The sequence below is a fragment of the Bombina bombina genome, chromosome 8, assembly GCF_027579735.1.
Source record: "Bombina bombina isolate aBomBom1 chromosome 8, aBomBom1.pri, whole genome shotgun sequence".
Lineage (NCBI taxonomy): Eukaryota > Metazoa > Chordata > Amphibia > Anura > Bombinatoridae > Bombina > Bombina bombina.
The window spans coordinates 131596685-131619175 of record NC_069506.1 but is presented as its reverse complement, the minus strand read 5'-3'; the positions used below and the strand labels follow the sequence as shown (position 1 = coordinate 131619175).

Below are 22491 nucleotides of genomic sequence, written 5' to 3'. Positions count from 1 at the left end.
CAGATTATAGCTGTTTTCTATGGAATGACAAGGGTGAATAACAAAATGCAATGCCCATAGACTTTAATGGAATGTAAAATTAAAAATGTTGAAGCAACAAAACAATGAGACACATCAACTAGATATTTACCAGATATGTTCCCCAGGTACAGTAGCATATTCTGAAAGTGATATTACGTGAAATTATAACTGCTTTCTATGGAATGACAAGGGTGAATGACAAGATGGAATGCCCATAGACTATAATGGGATTACATTTAAAAGTGCTATAGAAACTAAACTATGATACATATCAACTAGATATTTACCAGATATGTTCCCCAGGTACAGTAGCATATTCTGAAAGTGAGATTACACCAGATTATAGCTGTTTTCTATGGAATGACAAGGGTGAATAACAAAATGGAATGCCCATAAACTTTAATGGGATGTAAAATTAAAAATGTTGAAGCAACAAAACAATGAGACATATCAACTAGATATTTACCAGATATGTTCCCCAGGTACAGTAGCATATTCTGAAAGTGATATTACGTGAAATTATAGCTGCTTTCTATGGAATGACAAGGGTGAATGACAAGATGGAATGCCCATAGACTATAATGGGATTACATTTAAAAGTGCTATAGAAACTAAACTATGATACATATCAACTAGATATTTACCAGATATGTTCCCCAGGTACAGTAGCATATTCTGAAAGTGAGATTACATCAGATTATAGCTGTTTTCTATGGAATGACAAGGGTGAATGACAAAATGGAAAGTCCATAGACTATAATGGGATTACATTTAAAAGTGATATAGCAAAAAAAATACGAGACATATCAACTAGATATTTACCAGATATGTTCCCCAGGTATAGTAGCCTATTCTGAAAGTGAGATTACATCAGATTATAGATGCTTTTTATGGAATGACAAGGGTGAACAACATAATGGAATGAACATAGACTATAATGGGATTACATTTAAAAGTGCTATAGCAACGAAAATACGAGACATATCAACTAGATATTTACCAAATATGTTCCCCAGTTACAGTAGCATATATATATATATATATATATATTTATTTATATATAATTTGACGTAATCTCACTTTCAGAATTTGCTACTGTACCTGGGAAACATATCTGGTAAATATCTACTTGATATCTCTCATATTTGTGTTGCTATAGCACTAAATGTAATCCTATTATAGTCTATGGGCATTCCATTTTGTCATTCACCCTTGTCATTCCATAGAAAGCAGCTATAATCTGACGTAATCTCACTTTCAGAATATGCTACTGTATCTGGGGAACATATCTGGTAAATATCTAGTTCATATGTCTCATAGTTTTGTTGCTTCAACACTTTTAATTTTACATCCCATTAAAGTCTATGGGCATTCCATTTGTCATTCACCCTTGGTCATTCCTTTTAGTACATCCCGTATTTGCAACATAATAATGAATAATAATTCATTATTATAATTATTATTATACTTAATAGTCTGCTGTGGGGAACATCTATATCTTCAAGAAAAAATTAAGTAGCTATGGTTGTTTACTTTTTATCAATCAATATGACTGGCATCAAATCATTACTATCAAAGGGTAAACATCAGTAGAGATTTCCCTACAAAATGTTGGCAGAAGAGATCAAACCCACCTTAGAAAAAATATATAATAGTTATTTTATAAATAGTAATCCACCGTCAAAATATTTTGCGGCTGCTAATATATCTCTAATTCTTAAAAAGGGTAAAGATGCGGAGGATCCAGCCTCATACAGACCAATTTCCGTACTTAATGCGGATTACAAAATATTGTCCTCTATTTTAGCATCTAGATTAAGGTCAGGTCTTGATGAAGATATACACCCAGATCAGACGGGGTTCATGGTCTCAAGAAATGCATCCAAAAATATACGGAGAGTGATAACCTTATTAGACTATATGTGGAATGTAAGCCAAAAGACGGGTAGACAATTTAAATATGATAGCGCTCTTTTAACACTAGATGCAGTCAAAGCATTTGACTCTATTGAATGGGGGTATCTATTTGAGGCTCTTGGAAAATTTGGGTTTAAAAATCACTTTCTGTGGTTCATCCGTAATATCTATCAGTGCCCAATATCATACTTGCTGATTAATAATAATTTAACTCCAGGGATCAAACTGAAAAAGGGTACTAGGCAAGGATGCCCGCTATCCCCTCTACTTTTCAATTTAGCATTGGAACCGTTGGCGATAAGATTAAGGGACATTGTAGAAGGGATTACTATCGGTAAGACGGTCCTCAAAACCTTTTTATATGCGGATGATATACTAATATGTTTATATAATACACATAGGGCTATTCCCACAGTGATAGATTGTTTGAATTTTTTCAGTTCATTTTCAGGTTATAAAGTAAATTATAATAAAAGTGAGTTAATGTGGATTAAAAAAAGTCATGCATTTGCCAATTTGGAGTTTAGAGAGGTTGAGTCTCTTAGATATCTTGGAATCATTCTTCATAGAAATCCCTTAAAAGGGTATAGTCTTAATTTTTATCCTTTATTTCAGAAAATGTATTCTGATTTGAAATTTTGGGATGTATTCCCGTTATCAATGACTGCCAGAGTAAATCTCGTCAAGACAATAGTCTTTCCCCGGCTTCTTTTCTTATTACAAAATCTTCCATTAATTTTAAACCAAACAGACATACAGAAACTGAACTCCAGTTTCTCCAAATTTATTTGGAATAACAAGAAACCACGTATCGCAATAGAAAAACTGATGCAACCACGTGAAGCTGCTGGTCTAGCATTACCTAATGTAAGATTCTATAATCTTGCAGCTTTGAGCAAAATCGCATTGGATTGGCTTACAGAAACTAGCTGGTTCTCAACTCCAGAAATGGAGAATGTCTTAGTTGCCCCTTTCTCACTCAAAGCCTTATTACATATTCAATCTAAAGAAATCCCGAATAATATAAAGAGTTTAATATCTATGCAAAATATTATTCTCGCATGGCAAAAACTCTGTACGCTAATAAGCATTGATTATTCATACTCAGAATATCTACCTTTAATAGGCAATCCCAAATTTTCTCCTGGAAATAACCAGGGGATATATAGAGAATGGTATAGCAAAAATCTTAAGTTAGTTGGTCAATTTTTTACAGAGGAGAGACAAATCATATCTTTTGACAACTTAAAATCTCAGTTCGATTTATCTAGTAAGAGCTTATATGCTTATTTGCAAGTGCAGCATTTTATAACATCTAAGAGATGGAATGGCAGTGAGACAGTCGCTTGGTCGGAAGTTAGGTCCATTATGGTCGTTGCCCGGGTCAAAGCGCCCTCAATATCACTACTATACAGTATTATGCTGGCCAAACAAAGCGATTCCTTTTTGGATAAACTGAGTGCAAAATGGAGATCTTTAATACCAGTTATAGATCATGACACATTAAGAGACAGCTGTAAATCATTAAATAAATGTTACATTCCAATAAGCTGGAAAGAAAGCCACATGAAACTTTTCAATAATTTTTATTGTACGCCAATGAATATGGCTAAAATGTATACCGGTCCGGATTTTCTTTGTCCAAGATGTGCTTCTAGAAGTGCAGATATTTTACACATGTTCTGGCAGTGTCCCAGGATTGGGCAATTTTGGAAGAGGGTTGTCTTTTGGATAAATAGACTGTATCAATCTAATATTCATTTTGATGTAGAAGACATACTATTTTTAACGGATCGCTCCAGTCAAGGGGCAGCTTTACAAAATAAGATTTTAAATACAGTTATATTACTGGTTAGACATTTAATCTTAAAAAAACTGGAAGTCCAAAAAGATGCCAGGTTTTTCAGTATTTATTAAAACGGTTCAGATGCAGATAATTTTTGAATCTTTCCATCTCAGAGAGGTAAATGAACGAGGAATTAAAAAGTTCCTATTGGGATGGCTACCAATAATTAAGATATTCTCGGAAGATATACAAAAGACTATACTATACCCATTCTTAAGTTCTGAATGTTTTTATGATCTGGTTCTGTTAGGTGACTTCCCACCCGAGTGGGTCTCAAGTTACAGGTAGACAAATCTAAATAGTTTTGAGAAGTATGGTAAGGAAATGGCGAGGATAGGTATCCTAGTGATGTGGGGAAAGTCAGCGGGATGGGGCGGAGAGCAGGGTTTTTTTTTTTTGGTTTTTTTTCTGTTTTGTTTTTTTCTTCTCTTTCTTCTTCTTTTCCTCCCCAGAATTTTCCCTCTTTTTTCTCTTTTTTATCCTCATGTATAAAATGTGCTGCCAAGGCTAAAAGAAGATTTAATTTTTGGTATGTTCTTTCTTTTTTTTTTTTCTTTTTTTTTTTTTGGCAAAATGGATAATATGGATAAATGATGTCTATATATCATGTCATTTTTGCAGGTTGAATATTGTATCCACCAATTTTGTTTTGAATTGTCGAAGACATATTATGTTTCCATCTGTTTGGTGCTTTTCTTTTACATGCCTAAATTGTAAGATTATTTTTATGGCAGCATCAAATAAATAAATATTTTAAAAAAAAAATCAGTAGAGATTTCAGGTTTTATTAAAGCAAGCACAATAGTACAGTTATATATAGGCTGACCATATTGCCGCTTTAAGAAGGAACACATATGAAAAATACATATGTGAGGGTTCTTATACAAAACCATTTCTTTAAACAGCCCTGAAAACAGCCCTGACATATGTATTTTTCATATGTGTCCCTATTTAAAGCGGCATTATGGTCAGCCTAGTTATATATAATCAACAGAATATTTTTTTCCCCAAAAGATCACTCTGTTGACTGATGATACTACCATGGATACAATAAACAAACGGCTGCAATTTCATGACATCATAACTTTAGCACACAGCCGAAATAGCTCAGTTGGGAGAGCGTTAGACTGAAGATCTAAAGGTCCCTGGTTCGATCCCGGGTTTCGGCAGAACTTTTTATACTCTTGCTCTTGGTGCTCGTAGGTCTTCATTTGTATAGAATTGATGCCCTGTTCTCATAGGACATTCTTGCAGGGATTTACTAAAAGGAATGACAAATGGAATGCCCATAGACTTTAATGGGATGTAAAATTAAAAGTGTTGAAGCAACAAAACTATGAGACATATCAAATAGATATTTACCAGATATGTTCCCCAGGTAAAGGAGCATATTCTGAAAGTGAGATTATGTGAGATTATGTGAGATTATAGCTGCTTTCTATGGAATGACAAGGGTGAATAACAAAATGCAATGCCCATAGACTATAATGGGATTACATTTAGTGCTATAGCAACAAAAATATGAACATATGAAGTAGCTGTTTACCAGATATGTACCCCAGGTACAGTAGCATATTCTGAAAGTGAGATTATGTCAGATTATAGCTGCTTTCTATGGAATAACAAGGGCGAATGACAAAATGGAATGCCCATAGACTATAATATGATTACATTTAGTGCTATAGCAACACAAATATGAGAAATATCAAGTAGATATTTATCAGATATGTTCCCCAGGTACAGTAGCATATTCTGAAAGTGAGATTACGCCAGATTATAGCTGTTTTCTATGGAATGACAAGGGTGAATGACAAAATGGAATGTCAAATCAAGTCCTAAAAGACAAAAAACGAGAGGCGCTCTTGGTGCAGCAAGTTCAAAGAATAGAAAAAACAACAAAGGATAAAATCCGGGTACTCACAAACAGGATTGCACATTCAGTGCAATAACGAATGAGCCAAAGCTTCTGAGCCGCTCGGCTGACTCTCTGTGGCTGTGACTGCTGGTATCCAGAACGAGGCTCCACTTCCAATGCCGATCACCAATCAGGAACGCCAACAGGAGGAAACACTACGCCGTTGATACCTGGCGAAATAGACCCAACCAGGCGGGTCTCACCAAAAAGGGGAAATAATTCAAAGTCCAGAGCGAGACTTAAAAAATCAAATACACTTTATTAAAATATATAAAAGTGTTGCTTAGCAACGCGTTTCTCGGCTTAGTGCCGTTTCATCAGGCTATTTTCTTACTCTAAGTCTTGCTCTATTTGAACCCCTTCTAACCAATCAGCAGCAGAAAGTTTTGGCACGCCTCCTATCTTGGCCCATACATTGGTTAATACAGCCGTGGGCCAATATCCAATCAAATCTAACAGTAGGGACACTCCTCTGAAATATCGGAGTATATACATTTGCGTAATAATCGTAATACCCATTAGATTTGTTAGATATTATTTGTGTATATATATTCCGTGTGTGCTGTGTGCTCGACTAAAACTAGAGAGGTGTACTAAAATTACTATCCATAGAAAAAAAAACAATTGTAAACAGATGTCACTTTGAAATACTTATTCTTAAATATTCTAACCTAATATACTTAAACTAAGATTGTAAATGTTAACAATTCTTAACAAGGGTACAAATGACTGTTAAGCTAAATTTATGCTATTACAATCATAATAATAAAAATATATATACATACACATTATATAACCACTAAGAAGTGTTTCGCTGATAAACACAATAGAATCCCCATAGACTTTAATGGGATGTAAAATTAAAAGTGTTGAAGCAACAAAACTATGAGACATATCAAATAGATATTTACCAGATATGTTCCCCAGGTAAAGGAGCATATTCTGAAAGTGAGATTACGTGAGATTATAGCTGCTTTCTATGGAATGACAAGGGTGAATAACAAAATGCAATGCCCATAGACTATAATGGGATTACATTTAGTGCTATAGCAACAAAAATATGAACATATGAAGTAGCTGTTTACCAGATATGTTCCCCCATGTACAGTAGCATATTCTGAAAGTGAGATTACGTCAGATTATATCTGTTTTTATATGGAATAACGAGGGTGAATGACAAAATGGAATGTCCATAGACTATAATATGATTAAATTTAGTGTTATATCAACACAAATATGAGAAATATCAAGTAGATATTTACCATATATGTTCCCCAGGTACAGTAGCATATTCTGAAAGTGAGATTACACCAGATTATAGCTGTTTTCTATGGAATGACAAGGGTGAATAACAAAATGGAATGCCCATAGACTTTAATGGGATGTAAAATTAAAAATGTTGAAGCAACAAAACAATGAGACATATCAACTAGATATTTACCAGATATGTTCCCCAGGTACAGTAGCATATTCTGAAAGTGAGATTACATCAGATTATAGCTGCTTTCTATGGAATGACAAGGGTGAATGACAAAATGGAATGCCCATAGACTATAATGGGATTGCATTTAAAAGTGATATAGCAAAAAAAATATGAGACATATCAACTAGATATTTACCAGATATGTTCCCCAGGTATAGTAGCCTATTCTGAAAGTGAGATTACATCAGATTATAGCTGCTTTTTATGGAATGACAAGGGTGAACGACATAATGGAATGAACATAGACTATAATGGGATTACATTTAAAAGTGCTATAGCAACGAAAATACGAGACATATCAACTAGATATTTACCAAATATGTTCACCAGTTACAGTAGCATATATTAATATATATATATATTTATATATAATTTGACGTAATCTCACTTTCAGAATATGCTACTGTACCTGGGAAACATATCTGGTAAATATCTACTTTATATATCTCATATTTGTGTTGCTATAGCACAAAATGTAATCCTATTATAGTCTATGGGCATTCCATTTTGTCATTCACCCTTGTCATTCCATAGAAAGCAGCTATAATCTGACGTAATCTCACTTTCAGAATATGCTACTGTATCTGGGGAACATATCTGGTAAATATCTAGTTCATATGTCTCATAGTTTTGTTGCTTCAACACTTTTAATTTTACATCCCATTAAAGTCTGTGGGCATTCCATTTGTCATTCACCCTTGGTCATTCCTTTTAGTACATCCTGTACTTGCAACATAATAATGAATAATAATTCATTATTATTATTATTATAATTATTAATTATTATTATACTTAATAGTCTGCTGTGGGGAACATCTATATCTTCAAGAAAAATTTAAGTAGCTATGGTTGTTTACTTTTTATCAATCAATATGACTGGCATCAAATCATTACTATCAAAGGGTAAACATCAGTAGCGATTTCAGGTTTTATTAAAGCAAGCACAATAGTACAGTTATATATAATCAACAGAGTATTTTTTTCCCCAAAAGATCACTCTGTTGACTGATAATACTACCATGGATACGATAAACAAACGGCTGCAATTTCATGACATCATCAATTTAGCACACAGCCGAAATAGCTCAGTTGGGAGAGCGTTAGACTGAAGATCTAAAGGTCCCTGGTTCGATCCCTGGTTTCGGCAGAACTTTTTATACTCTTACTCTTGGTGCTCGTAGGTCTTCATTTGTATAGAATTGATGCCCTGTTCTCATAGGACATTCTTGCAGGGATTTACTAAAAGGAATGACAAATGGAATGCCCATAGACTTTAATGGGATGTAAAATTAAAAGTGTTGAAGCAACAAAACTATGAGACATAGCAAATAGATATTTACCAGATATGTTCCCCAGGTAAAGGAGCATATTCTGAAAGTGATATTACGTCAGATTATAGCTGCTTTCTATGGAATGACAAGGGTGAATAACAAAATGCAATGCCCATAGACTATAATGGGATTACATTTAGTGCTATAGCAACAAAAATATGAACATATGAAGTAGCTGTTTACCAGATATGTTCCCCAGGTACAGTAGCATATTCTGAAAGTGAGATTACACCAGATTATAGCTGTTTTCTATGGAATGACAAGGGTGAATAACAAAATGCAATGCCCATAGACTATAATATGATTACATTTAGTGCTATATCAACATAAATATGAGAAATATCAAGTAGATATTTACCAGATATGTTCCCCAGGTACATTAGCATATTCTGAAAGTGAGATTACACCAGATTATAGCTGTTTTCTATGGAATGACAAGGGTGAATAACAAAATGGAATGCCCATAGACTTTAATGGGATGTAAAATTAAAAATGTTGAAGCAACAAAACAATGAGACATATCAACTAGATATTTACCAGATATGTTCCCCAGGTACAGTAGCATATTCTGAAAGTGATATTACGTGAGATTATAGCTGCTTTCTATGGAATGACAAGGGTGAATGACAAGATGGAATGCCCATAGACTATAATGGGATTACATTTAAAAGTGATATAGAAAGTAAACTATGATACATATCAACTAGATATTTACCAGATATGTTCCCCAGGTACAGTAGCATATTCTGAAAGTGAGATTACACCAGATTATAGCTGTTTTCTATGGAATGACAAGGGTGAATAACAAAATGGAATGCCCATAGACTTTAATGGGATGTAAAATTAAAAATGTTGAAGCAACAAAACAATGAGACATATCAACTAGATATTTACCAGATATGTTCCCCAGGTACAGTAGCATATTCTGAAAGTGATATTACGTGAAATTATAGCTGCTTTCTATGGAATGACAAGGGTGAATGACAAGATGGAATGCCCATAGACTATAATGGGATTACATTTAAAAGTGCTATAGAAAGTAAACTATGATACATATCAACTAGATATTTACCAGATATGTTCCCCAGGTACAGTAGCATATTCTGAAAGTGAGATTACATCAGATTATAGCTGTTTTCTATGGAATGACAAGGGTGAATGACAAAATGGAATGCCCATAGACTATAATGGGATTACATTTAAAAGTGATATAGCAAAAAAAATATGAGACATATCAACTAGATATTTACCAGATATGTTCCCCAGGTATAGTAGCCTATTCTGAAAGTGAGATTACATCAGATTATAGCTGCTTTTTATGGAATGACAAGGGTGAACAACATAATGGAATGAACATAGACTATAATGGGATTACATTTAAAAGTGCTATAGCAACGAAAATACGAGACATATCAACTAGATATTTACCAAATATGTTCCCCAGTTACAGTAGCATATATATATATATATATATATATATATATATATATATATATATATATATATATATATATATATTTATATATAATTTGACGTAATCTCACTTTCAGAATTTGCTACTGTACCTGGGAAACATATCTGGTAAATATCTACTTGATATCTCTCATATTTGTGTTGCTATAGCACTAAATGTAATCCTATTATAGTCTATGGGCATTCCATTTTGTCATTCACCCTTGTCATTCCCTAGAAAGCAGCTATAATCTGACGTAATCTCACTTTCAGAATATGCTACTGTATCTGGGGAACATATCTGGTAAATATCTAGTTCATATGTCTCATAGTTTTGTTGCTTCAACACTTTTAATTTTACATCCCATTAAAGTCTATGGGCATTCCATTTGGCATTCACCCTTGGTCATTCCTTTTAGTACATCCCGTATTTGCAACATAATAATGAATAATAATTCATTATTATAATTATTATTATACTTAATAGTCTGCTGTTGGGAACATCTATATCTTCAAGAAAAATTTAAGTAGCTATGGTTGTTTACTTTTTATCAATCAATATGACTGGCATCAAATCATTACTATCAAAGGATAAACATCAGTAGAGATTTCAGGTTTTATTAAAGCAAGCACAATAGTACAGTTATATATAGGCTGACCATACAGGGAGTGCAGAATTATTAGGCAAGTTGTATTTTTGAGGATTAATTTTATTATTGAACAACAACCATGTTCTCAATGAACCCAAAAAACTCATTAATATCAAAGCTGAATAGTTTTGGAAGTAGTTTTTAGTTTGTTTTTAGTTATAGCTATTTTAGGGGGATATCTGTGTGTGCAGGTGACTATTACTGTGCATAATTATTAGGCAACTTAACAAAAAACAAATATATACCCATTTCAATTATTTATTTTTACCAGTGAAACCAATATAACATCTCAACATTCACAAATATACATTTCTGACATTCAAAAACAAAACAAAAACAAATCAGTGACCAATATAGCCACCTTTCTTTGCAAGGACACTCAAAAGCCTGCCATCCATGGATTCTGTCAGTGTTTTGATCTGTTCACCATCAACATTGCGTGCAGCAGCAACCACAGCCTCCCAGACACTGTTCAGAGAGGTGTACTGTTTTCCCTCCTTGTAAATCTCACATTTGATGATGGACCACAGGTTCTCAATGGGGTTCAGATCAGGTGAACCAGGAGGCCATGTCATTAGATTTTCTTCTTTTATACCCTTTCTTGCCAGCCACGCTGTGGAGTACTTGGACGCGTGTGATGGAGCATTGTCCTGCATGAAAATCATGTTTTTCTTGAAGGATGCAGACTTCTTCCTGTACCACTGCTTGAAGAAGGTGTCTTCCAGAAACTGGCAGTAGGACTGGGAGTTGAGCTTGACTCCATCCTCAACCTGAAAAGGCCCCACAAGCTCATCTTTGATGATACCAGCCCAAACCAGTACTCCACCTCCACCTTGCTGGCGTCGGAGTCGGACTGGAGCTGTCTGCCCTTTACCAATGCAGCCACGGGCCCATCCATCTGGCCCATCAAGACTCACTCTCATTTCATCAGTCCATAAAACCTTAGAAAAATCAGTCTTGAGATATTTCTTGGCCCAGTCTTGACGTTTCAGCTTGTGTGTCTTGTTCAGTGGTGGTCGTCTTTCAGCCTTTCTTACCTTGGCCATGTCTCTGAGTATTGCACACCTTGTGCTTTTGGGCACTCCAGTGATGTTGCAGCTCTGAAATATGGCCAAACTGGTGGCAAGTGGCATCTTGGCAGCTGCACGCTTGACTTTTCTCAGTTCATGGGCAGTTATTTTGTGCCTTGGTTTTTCCACACGCTTCTTGCAACCCTGTTGACTATTTTGAATGAAACGCTTGATTGTTCGATGATCACGCTTCAGAAGCTTTGCAATTTTAAGAGTGCTGCATCCCTCTGCAAGATATCTCACTATTTTTGACTTTTCTGAGCCTGTCAAGTCCTTCTTTTGGTCCATTTTGCCAAAGGAAAGGAAGTTGCCTAATAATTATGCACACCTGATATAGGGTGTTGATGTCATTAGACCACACCCCTTCTCATTACAGAGATGCACATCACCTAATATGCTTAATTGGTAGTAGGCTTTCGAGCCTATAAAGCTTGGAGTAAGACAACATGCATAAAGAGGATGATGTGGTCAAAATACTAATTTGCCTAATAATTCTGCACTCCGTGTATTGCCACTTTAAGAAGGAACACATATGAAAAATACATATGTGAGGGTTCTTATACAAAACCATTTCTTTAAACAGCCCTGAAAACAGCCCTGACATATGTATTTTTCATATGTGTCCCTTTTTAAAGCGGCATTATGGTCAGCCTAGTTATATATAATCAACAGAATATTTTTTTCCCCAAAAGATCACTCTGTTGACTGATGATGCTACCATAGATACAATAAACAAACGGCTGCAATTTCATGACTTCATAACTTTAGCACACAGCCGAAATAGCTCAGTTGGGAGAGCGTTAGACTGAAGATCTAAAGGTCCCTGGTTCGATCCCGGGTTTCGGCAGAACTTTTATACTCTTGCTCTTGGTGCTCGTAGGTCTTCATTTGTATAGAATTGATGCCCTGTTCTCATAGGACATTCTTGCAGGGATTTACTAAAAGGAATGACAAATGGAATGCCCATAGACTTTAATGGGATGTAAAATTAAAAGTGTTGAAGCAACAAAACTATGAGACATATCAAATAGATATTTACCAGATATGTTCCCCAGGTAAAGGAGCATATTCTGAAAGTGATATTACGTCAGATTATAGCTGCTTTCTATGGAATAACAAGGGCGAATGGCAAAATGGAATGCCCTTAGACTATAATATGATTACATTTAGTGCTATAGCAACACAAATATGAGAAATATCAAGTAGATATTTACCAGATATGTTCCCTAGGTACAGTATCATATTCTGAAAGTGAGATTACGTCAGATTATATCTGTTTTTATATGGAATCACAAGGGTGAATGACAAAATGGAATGCCCATAGACTTTAATGGGATGTAAAATTAAAAATGTTGAAGCAACAAAACAATGAGACTTATCAACTAGATATTTACCAGATATGTTCCCCAGGTACAGTAGCATATTCTGAAAGTGAGATTACATCATATTATAGCTGCTTTCTATAGAATGACAAGGGTGAATGACAAAATGGAATGCCCGTAGACTATAATGGGATTACATTTAAAAGTGATATAGCAAAAAAATATGAGACATATCAACTAGATATTTACCAGATATGTTCCCCAGGTATAGTAGCCTATTCTGAAAGTGAGATTACATCAGATTATAGCTGCTTTTTATGGAATGACAAGGGTGAACGACATAATGGAATGAACATAGACTATAATGGGATTACATTTAAAAGTGCTATAGCAACGAAAATACGAGACATATCAACTAGATATTTACCAAATATGTTCACCAGTTACAGTAGCATATATTAATATATATATATATTTATATATAATTTGACGTAATCTCACTTTCAGAATATGCTACTGTACCTGGGAAACATATCTGGTAAATATCTACTTTATATATCTCATATTTGTGTTGCTATAGCACAAAATGTAATCCTATTATAGTCTATGGGCATTCCATTTTGTCATTCACCCTTGTCATTCCATAGAAAGCAGCTATAATCTGACGTAATCTCACTTTCAGAATATGCTACTGTATCTGGGGAACATATCTGGTAAATATCTAGTTCATATGTCTCATAGTTTTGTTGCTTCAACACTTTTAATTTTACATCCCATTAAAGTCTGTGGGCATTCCATTTGTCATTCACCCTTGGTCATTCCTTTTAGTACATCCTGTACTTGCAACATAATAATGAATAATAATTCATTATTATTATTATTATAATTATTAATTATTATTATACTTAATAGTCTGCTGTGGGGAACATCTATATCTTCAAGAAAAATTTAAGTAGCTATGGTTGTTTACTTTTTATCAATCAATATGACTGGCATCAAATCATTACTATCAAAGGGTAAACATCAGTAGCGATTTCAGGTTTTATTAAAGCAAGCACAATAGTACAGTTATATATAATCAACAGAGTATTTTTTTCCCCAAAAGATCACTCTGTTGACTGATAATACTACCATGGATACGATAAACAAACGGCTGCAATTTCATGACATCATCAATTTAGCACACAGCCGAAATAGCTCAGTTGGGAGAGCGTTAGACTGAAGATCTAAAGGTCCCTGGTTCGATCCCGGGTTTCGGCAGAACTTTTTATACTCTTACTCTTGGTGCTCGTAGGTCTTCATTTGTATAGAATTGATGCCCTGTTCTCATAGGACATTCTTGCAGGGATTTACTAAAAGGAATGACAAATGGAATGCCCATAGACTTTAATGGGATGTAAAATTAAAAGTGTTGAAGCAACAAAACTATGAGACATAGCAAATAGATATTTACCAGATATGTTCCCCAGGTAAAGGAGCATATTCTGAAAGTGATATTACGTCAGATTATAGCTGCTTTCTATGGAATGACAAGGGTGAATAACAAAATGCAATGCCCATAGACTATAATGGGATTACATTTAGTGCTATAGCAACAAAAATATGAACATATGAAGTAGCTGTTTACCAGATATGTTCCCCAGGTACAGTAGCATATTCTGAAAGTGAGATTACACCAGATTATAGCTGTTTTCTATGGAATGACAAGGGTGAATAACAAAATGCAATGCCCATAGACTATAATATGATTACATTTAGTGCTATATCAACATAAATATGAGAAATATCAAGTAGATATTTACCAGATATGTTCCCCAGGTACATTAGCATATTCTGAAAGTGAGATTACACCAGATTATAGCTGTTTTCTATGGAATGACAAGGGTGAATAACAAAATGGAATGCCCATAGACTTTAATGGGATGTAAAATTAAAAATGTTGAAGCAACAAAACAATGAGACATATCAACTAGATATTTACCAGATATGTTCCCCAGGTACAGTAGCATATTCTGAAAGTGATATTACGTGAGATTATAGCTGCTTTCTATGGAATGACAAGGGTGAATGACAAGATGGAATGCCCATAGACTATAATGGGATTACATTTAAAAGTGATATAGAAAGTAAACTATGATACATATCAACTAGATATTTACCAGATATGTTCCCCAGGTACAGTAGCATATTCTGAAAGTGAGATTACACCAGATTATAGCTGTTTTCTATGGAATGACAAGGGTGAATAACAAAATGGAATGCCCATAGACTTTAATGGGATGTAAAATTAAAAATGTTGAAGCAACAAAACAATGAGACATATCAACTAGATATTTACCAGATATGTTCCCCAGGTACAGTAGCATATTCTGAAAGTGATATTACGTGAAATTATAGCTGCTTTCTATGGAATGACAAGGGTGAATGACAAGATGGAATGCCCATAGACTATAATGGGATTACATTTAAAAGTGCTATAGAAAGTAAACTATGATACATATCAACTAGATATTTACCAGATATGTTCCCCAGGTACAGTAGCATATTCTGAAAGTGAGATTACATCAGATTATAGCTGTTTTCTATGGAATGACAAGGGTGAATGACAAAATGGAATGCCCATAGACTATAATGGGATTACATTTAAAAGTGATATAGCAAAAAAAATATGAGACATATCAACTAGATATTTACCAGATATGTTCCCCAGGTATAGTAGCCTATTCTGAAAGTGAGATTACATCAGATTATAGCTGCTTTTTATGGAATGACAAGGGTGAACAACATAATGGAATGAACATAGACTATAATGGGATTACATTTAAAAGTGCTATAGCAACGAAAATACGAGACATATCAACTAGATATTTACCAAATATGTTCCCCAGTTACAGTAGCATATATATATATATATATATATATATATATATATATATATATATATATATATATATATTTATATATAATTTGACGTAATCTCACTTTCAGAATTTGCTACTGTACCTGGGAAACATATCTGGTAAATATCTACTTGATATCTCTCATATTTGTGTTGCTATAGCACTAAATGTAATCCTATTATAGTCTATGGGCATTCCATTTTGTCATTCACCCTTGTCATTCCCTAGAAAGCAGCTATAATCTGACGTAATCTCACTTTCAGAATATGCTACTGTATCTGGGGAACATATCTGGTAAATATCTAGTTCATATGTCTCATAGTTTTGTTGCTTCAACACTTTTAATTTTACATCCCATTAAAGTCTATGGGCATTCCATTTGGCATTCACCCTTGGTCATTCCTTTTAGTACATCCCGTATTTGCAACATAATAATGAATAATAATTCATTATTATAATTATTATTATACTTAATAGTCTGCTGTTGGGAACATCTATATCTTCAAGAAAAATTTAAGTAGCTATGGTTGTTTACTTTTTATCAATCAATATGACTGGCATCAAATCATTACTATCAAAGGATAAACATCAGTAGAGATTTCAGGTTTTATTAAAGCAAGCACAATAGTACAGTTATATATAGGCTGACCATACAGGGAGTGCAGAATTATTAGGCAAGTTGTATTTTTGAGGATTAATTTTATTATTGAACAACAACCATGTTCTCAATGAACCCAAAAAACTCATTAATATCAAAGCTGAATAGTTTTGGAAGTAGTTTTTAGTTTGTTTTTAGTTATAGCTATTTTAGGGGGATATCTGTGTGTGCAGGTGACTATTACTGTGCATAATTATTAGGCAACTTAACAAAAAACAAATATATACCCATTTCAATTATTTATTTTTACCAGTGAAACCAATATAACATCTCAACATTCACAAATATACATTTCTGACATTCAAAAACAAAACAAAAACAAATCAGTGACCAATATAGCCACCTTTCTTTGCAAGGACACTCAAAAGCCTGCCATCCATGGATTCTGTCAGTGTTTTGATCTGTTCACCATCAACATTGCGTGCAGCAGCAACCACAGCCTCCCAGACACTGTTCAGAGAGGTGTACTGTTTTCCCTCCTTGTAAATCTCACATTTGATGATGGACCACAGGTTCTCAATGGGGTTCAGATCAGGTGAACCAGGAGGCCATGTCATTAGATTTTCTTCTTTTATACCCTTTCTTGCCAGCCACGCTGTGGAGTACTTGGACGCGTGTGATGGAGCATTGTCCTGCATGAAAATCATGTTTTTCTTGAAGGATGCAGACTTCTTCCTGTACCACTGCTTGAAGAAGGTGTCTTCCAGAAACTGGCAGTAGGACTGGGAGTTGAGCTTGACTCCATCCTCAACCTGAAAAGGCCCCACAAGCTCATCTTTGATGATACCAGCCCAAACCAGTACTCCACCTCCACCTTGCTGGCGTCGGAGTCGGACTGGAGCTGTCTGCCCTTTACCAATGCAGCCACGGGCCCATCCATCTGGCCCATCAAGACTCACTCTCATTTCATCAGTCCATAAAACCTTAGAAAAATCAGTCTTGAGATATTTCTTGGCCCAGTCTTGACGTTTCAGCTTGTGTGTCTTGTTCAGTGGTGGTCGTCTTTCAGCCTTTCTTACCTTGGCCATGTCTCTGAGTATTGCACACCTTGTGCTTTTGGGCACTCCAGTGATGTTGCAGCTCTGAAATATGGCCAAACTGGTGGCAAGTGGCATCTTGGCAGCTGCACGCTTGACTTTTCTCAGTTCATGGGCAGTTATTTTGTGCCTTGGTTTTTCCACACGCTTCTTGCAACCCTGTTGACTATTTTGAATGAAACGCTTGATTGTTCGATGATCACGCTTCAGAAGCTTTGCAATTTTAAGAGTGCTGCATCCCTCTGCAAGATATCTCACTATTTTTGACTTTTCTGAGCCTGTCAAGTCCTTCTTTTGGTCCATTTTGCCAAAGGAAAGGAAGTTGCCTAATAATTATGCACACCTGATATAGGGTGTTGATGTCATTAGACCACACCCCTTCTCATTACAGAGATGCACATCACCTAATATGCTTAATTGGTAGTAGGCTTTCGAGCCTATAAAGCTTGGAGTAAGACAACATGCATAAAGAGGATGATGTGGTCAAAATACTAATTTGCCTAATAATTCTGCACTCCGTGTATTGCCACTTTAAGAAGGAACACATATGAAAAATACATATGTGAGGGTTCTTATACAAAACCATTTCTTTAAACAGCCCTGAAAACAGCCCTGACATATGTATTTTTCATATGTGTCCCTTTTTAAAGCGGCATTATGGTCAGCCTAGTTATATATAATCAACAGAATATTTTTTTCCCCAAAAGATCACTCTGTTGACTGATGATGCTACCATAGATACAATAAACAAACGGCTGCAATTTCATGACTTCATAACTTTAGCACACAGCCGAAATAGCTCAGTTGGGAGAGCGTTAGACTGAAGATCTAAAGGTCCCTGGTTCGATCCCGGGTTTCGGCAGAACTTTTATACTCTTGCTCTTGGTGCTCGTAGGTCTTCATTTGTATAGAATTGATGCCCTGTTCTCATAGGACATTCTTGCAGGGATTTACTAAAAGGAATGACAAATGGAATGCCCATAGACTTTAATGGGATGTAAAATTAAAAGTGTTGAAGCAACAAAACTATGAGACATATCAAATAGATATTTACCAGATATGTTCCCCAGGTAAAGGAGCATATTCTGAAAGTGATATTACGTCAGATTATAGCTGCTTTCTATGGAATAACAAGGGCGAATGGCAAAATGGAATGCCCTTAGACTATAATATGATTACATTTAGTGCTATAGCAACACAAATATGAGAAATATCAAGTAGATATTTACCAGATATGTTCCCTAGGTACAGTATCATATTCTGAAAGTGAGATTACGTCAGATTATATCTGTTTTTATATGGAATCACAAGGGTGAATGACAAAATGGAATGCCCATAGACTTTAATGGGATGTAAAATTAAAAATGTTGAAGCAACAAAACAATGAGACTTATCAACTAGATATTTACCAGATATGTTCCCCAGGTACAGTAGCATATTCTGAAAGTGATATTACGTGAAATTATTGCTGCTTTCTATGGAATGACAAGGGTGAATGACAAGATGGAATGCCCATAGACTATAATGGGATTACATTTAAAAGTACTATAGAAACTAAACTATGATACATATCAACTAGATATTTACCAGATATGTTCCCCAGGTACAGTAGCATATTCTGAAAGTGAGATTACATCATATTATAGCTGCTTTCTATAGAATGACAAGGGTGAATGACAAAATGGAATGCCCGTAGACTATAATGGGATTACATTTAAAAGTGATATAGCAAAAAAATATGAGACATATCAACTAGATATTTACCAGATATGTTCCCCAGGTATAGTAGCCTATTCTGAAAGTGAGATTACATCAGATTATAGCTGCTTTTTATGGAATGACAAGGGTGAACGACATAATGGAATGAACATAGACTATAATGGGATTACATTTAAAAGTGCTATAGCAACGAAAATACGAGACATATCAACTAGATATTTACCAAATATGTTCCCCAGTTACAGTAGCATATATTTTTTTATATATATATATATATATATATATATATATATATATATAATTTGACGTAATCTCACTTTCAGAATTTGCTACTGTACCTGGGAAACATATCTGGTAAATATCTACTTGATATCTCTCATATTTGTGTTGCTATAGCACTAAATGTAATCCTATTATGGTCTATGGGCATTCCATTTTGTCATTCACCCTTGTCATTCCATAGAAAGCAGCTATAATCTGACGTAATCTCACTTTCAGAATATGCTACTGTATCTGGGGAACATATCTGGTAAATATCTAGTTCATATGTCTCATAGTTTTGTTGCTTCAACACTTTTAATTTTACATCCCATTAAAGTCTATGGGCATTCCATTTGTCATTCACCCTTGGTCATTCCTTTTAGTACATCCCTTTAAAAGTGCTATAGAAACTAAACTATGATACATATCAACTAGATATTTACCAGATATGTTCCCCAGGTACAGTATCATATTCTGAAAGTGAGATTACATCAGATTATAGCTGCTTTCCATGGAATGACAAGGGTGAATGACAAAATGCAATGCCCATAGACTATAATGGGATTACATTTAGTGCTATAGCAACAAAAATATGAACATATGAAGTAGCTGTTTACCAGATATGTCCCCCCAGGTACAGTAGCATATTCTAAAAGTGAGATTACGTCAGATTATAGCTGCTTTCTATGGAATAACAAGGGCAAATGACAAAATGGAATGCCCATAGACTATAATATGATTACATTTAGTGCTATAGCAACACAAATATGAGAGATATCAAGTAGATATTTACCAGATATGTTCCACAGGTACAGTAGCATATTCTGAAAGTGAGATTACACCAGATTATAGCTGTTTTCTATGGAATGACAAGGGTGAATGACGAAATGGAATGCCCATAGACTATAATATGATTACATTTAGTGCTATAGCAACACAAATATGAGAAATATCATGTAGATATTTACCAGATATGTTCCCTAGGTACAGTAGCATATTCTGAAAGTGAGATTACGTCCGATTATATCTGTTTTTATATGGAATCACAAGGGTGAATAACAAAATGGAATGCCCATAGACTATAATATGATTACATTTAGTGCTATATCAACACAAATATGAGAAATATCAAGTAGATATTTACCAGATATGTCCCCCAGGTACAGTAGCATATTCTGAAAGTGAGATTACACCAGATTATAGCTGTTTTCTATGGAATGACAAGGGTGAATAACAAAATGGAATGCCCATAGACTTTAATGGGATGTAAAATTAAAAATGTTGAAGCAACAAAACAATGAGACATATCAAGTAGATATTTACCAGATATGTTCCCCAGGTACAGTAGCATATTCTGAAAGTGATATTATGTGAGATTATAGCTGCTTTCTATGGATTGACAAGGGTGAATGACAAAATGGAATGCCCATAGACTATAATGGGATTACATTTAAAATTGCTATAGAAACTAAACTATGATACATATCAACTAGATATTTACCAGATATGTTCCCCGGGTACAGTAGCATATTCTGAAAGTGAGATTACATCAGATTATAGCTGCTTTCTATGGAATGACAAGGGTGAATGACAAAATGGAATGCCCATAGACTATAATGGGATTACATTTAAAAGTGATATAGCACAAAAATACGAGACATATCAACTAGATATTTACCAGATATGTTCCCCAGGTATAGTAGCCTATTCTGAAAGTGAGATTACATCAGATTATAGCTGCTTTTTATGGAATGACAAGGGTGAACAACATAATGGAATGAGCATAGACTATAATGGGATTACATTTAAAAGTGCTATAGCAACGAAAATACAAGACATATCAACTAGATATTTACCAAATATGTTCCCCAGTTACAGTAGCATATATTTATATATATATATATATTTATATATAATTTGACGTAATATCACTTTCAGAATATGCTACTGTACCTGGGAAACATATCTGGTAAATATCTACTTGATATCTCTCATATTTGTGTTGCTATAGCACTGAATGTAATCCTATTATAGTCTATGGGCATTCCATTTTGTCATTCACCCTTGTCATTCCATAGAAAGCAGCTATAATCTGACGTAATCTCACTTTCAGAATATGCTACTGTATATGGGGAACATATTTGGTAAATATCTAGTTCATATGTCTCATAGTTTTGTTGCTTCAACACTTTAAATTTTACATCCCATTAAAGTCTATGGGCATTCCATTTGTCATTCACCCTTGGTCATTCCTTTTAGTACATCCCGTACTTGCAACGTAATAATGAATAATAATTCATTATTATAATTATTATTATACTTAATAGTCTGCTGTGGGGAACATCTATATCTTCAAGAAAAATTTAAGTAGCTATGGTTGTTTACTTTTTATCAATCAATATGACTGGCATCAAATCATTACTATCAAAGGGTAAACATCAGTAGAGATTTCAGGTTTTATTAAAGCAAGCACAATAGTACAGTTATATATAATCAACAGAATATTTTTCCCCCCCAAAGATCACTCTGTTGACTGATGATACTACCATGTATACAATAAACAAACGGCTGCAATATCATGATGTCATCAATTTAGCACACAGCAAAAATAGCTCATCTGGGAGAGCGTTAGACCGAAGATCTAAAGGTCCCTGGTTTGATCCCGGGTTTCAGCAGAATTTTTTTTTTTTTAAATATTTATTTATAGGTGCCAAGAAAAAAAAATATACAGTTGAAACAAGTTATGGTACAGAATTGAAAAAAAAATTCAAAAAGGCGCTACGCAGAGCGCCGAGCATTAAATTATCATGCATAAAAAGAAGAAACAAATTGTGACATCTTCATGACATAGTATAACGTCTATTTCAACTTTAAGATTTCATATAGAGATTAAAGCGTGTAGCACAATA

At 34.5% G+C, this 22491-nt stretch overlaps 5 non-coding genes across 5 annotated transcripts; all 5 read left to right on the top strand.

The window, feature by feature from the left end:
• The first annotated feature begins 4880 nt into the window (after positions 1-4880).
• On the top strand, positions 4881-4953 carry TRNAF-GAA (transfer RNA phenylalanine (anticodon GAA)). Its single transcript has one exon. It is a non-coding gene; the product is annotated as a tRNA-Phe (tRNA).
• Positions 4954-8256: 3303 nt separating this feature from the next.
• Positions 8257-8329, top strand: TRNAF-GAA (transfer RNA phenylalanine (anticodon GAA)). The gene has a single exon. It is a non-coding gene; the product is annotated as a tRNA-Phe (tRNA).
• Positions 8330-12459: 4130 nt separating this feature from the next.
• On the top strand, positions 12460-12532 carry TRNAF-GAA (transfer RNA phenylalanine (anticodon GAA)). Its single transcript has one exon. It is a non-coding gene; the product is annotated as a tRNA-Phe (tRNA).
• Positions 12533-14194: 1662 nt separating this feature from the next.
• Positions 14195-14267, top strand: TRNAF-GAA (transfer RNA phenylalanine (anticodon GAA)). The gene has a single exon. It is a non-coding gene; the product is annotated as a tRNA-Phe (tRNA).
• A 4124-nt stretch (positions 14268-18391) lies between these two features.
• TRNAF-GAA (transfer RNA phenylalanine (anticodon GAA)) lies at positions 18392-18464 on the top strand. The gene has a single exon. It is a non-coding gene; the product is annotated as a tRNA-Phe (tRNA).
• The last annotated feature ends 4027 nt before the right edge of the window (positions 18465-22491 follow it).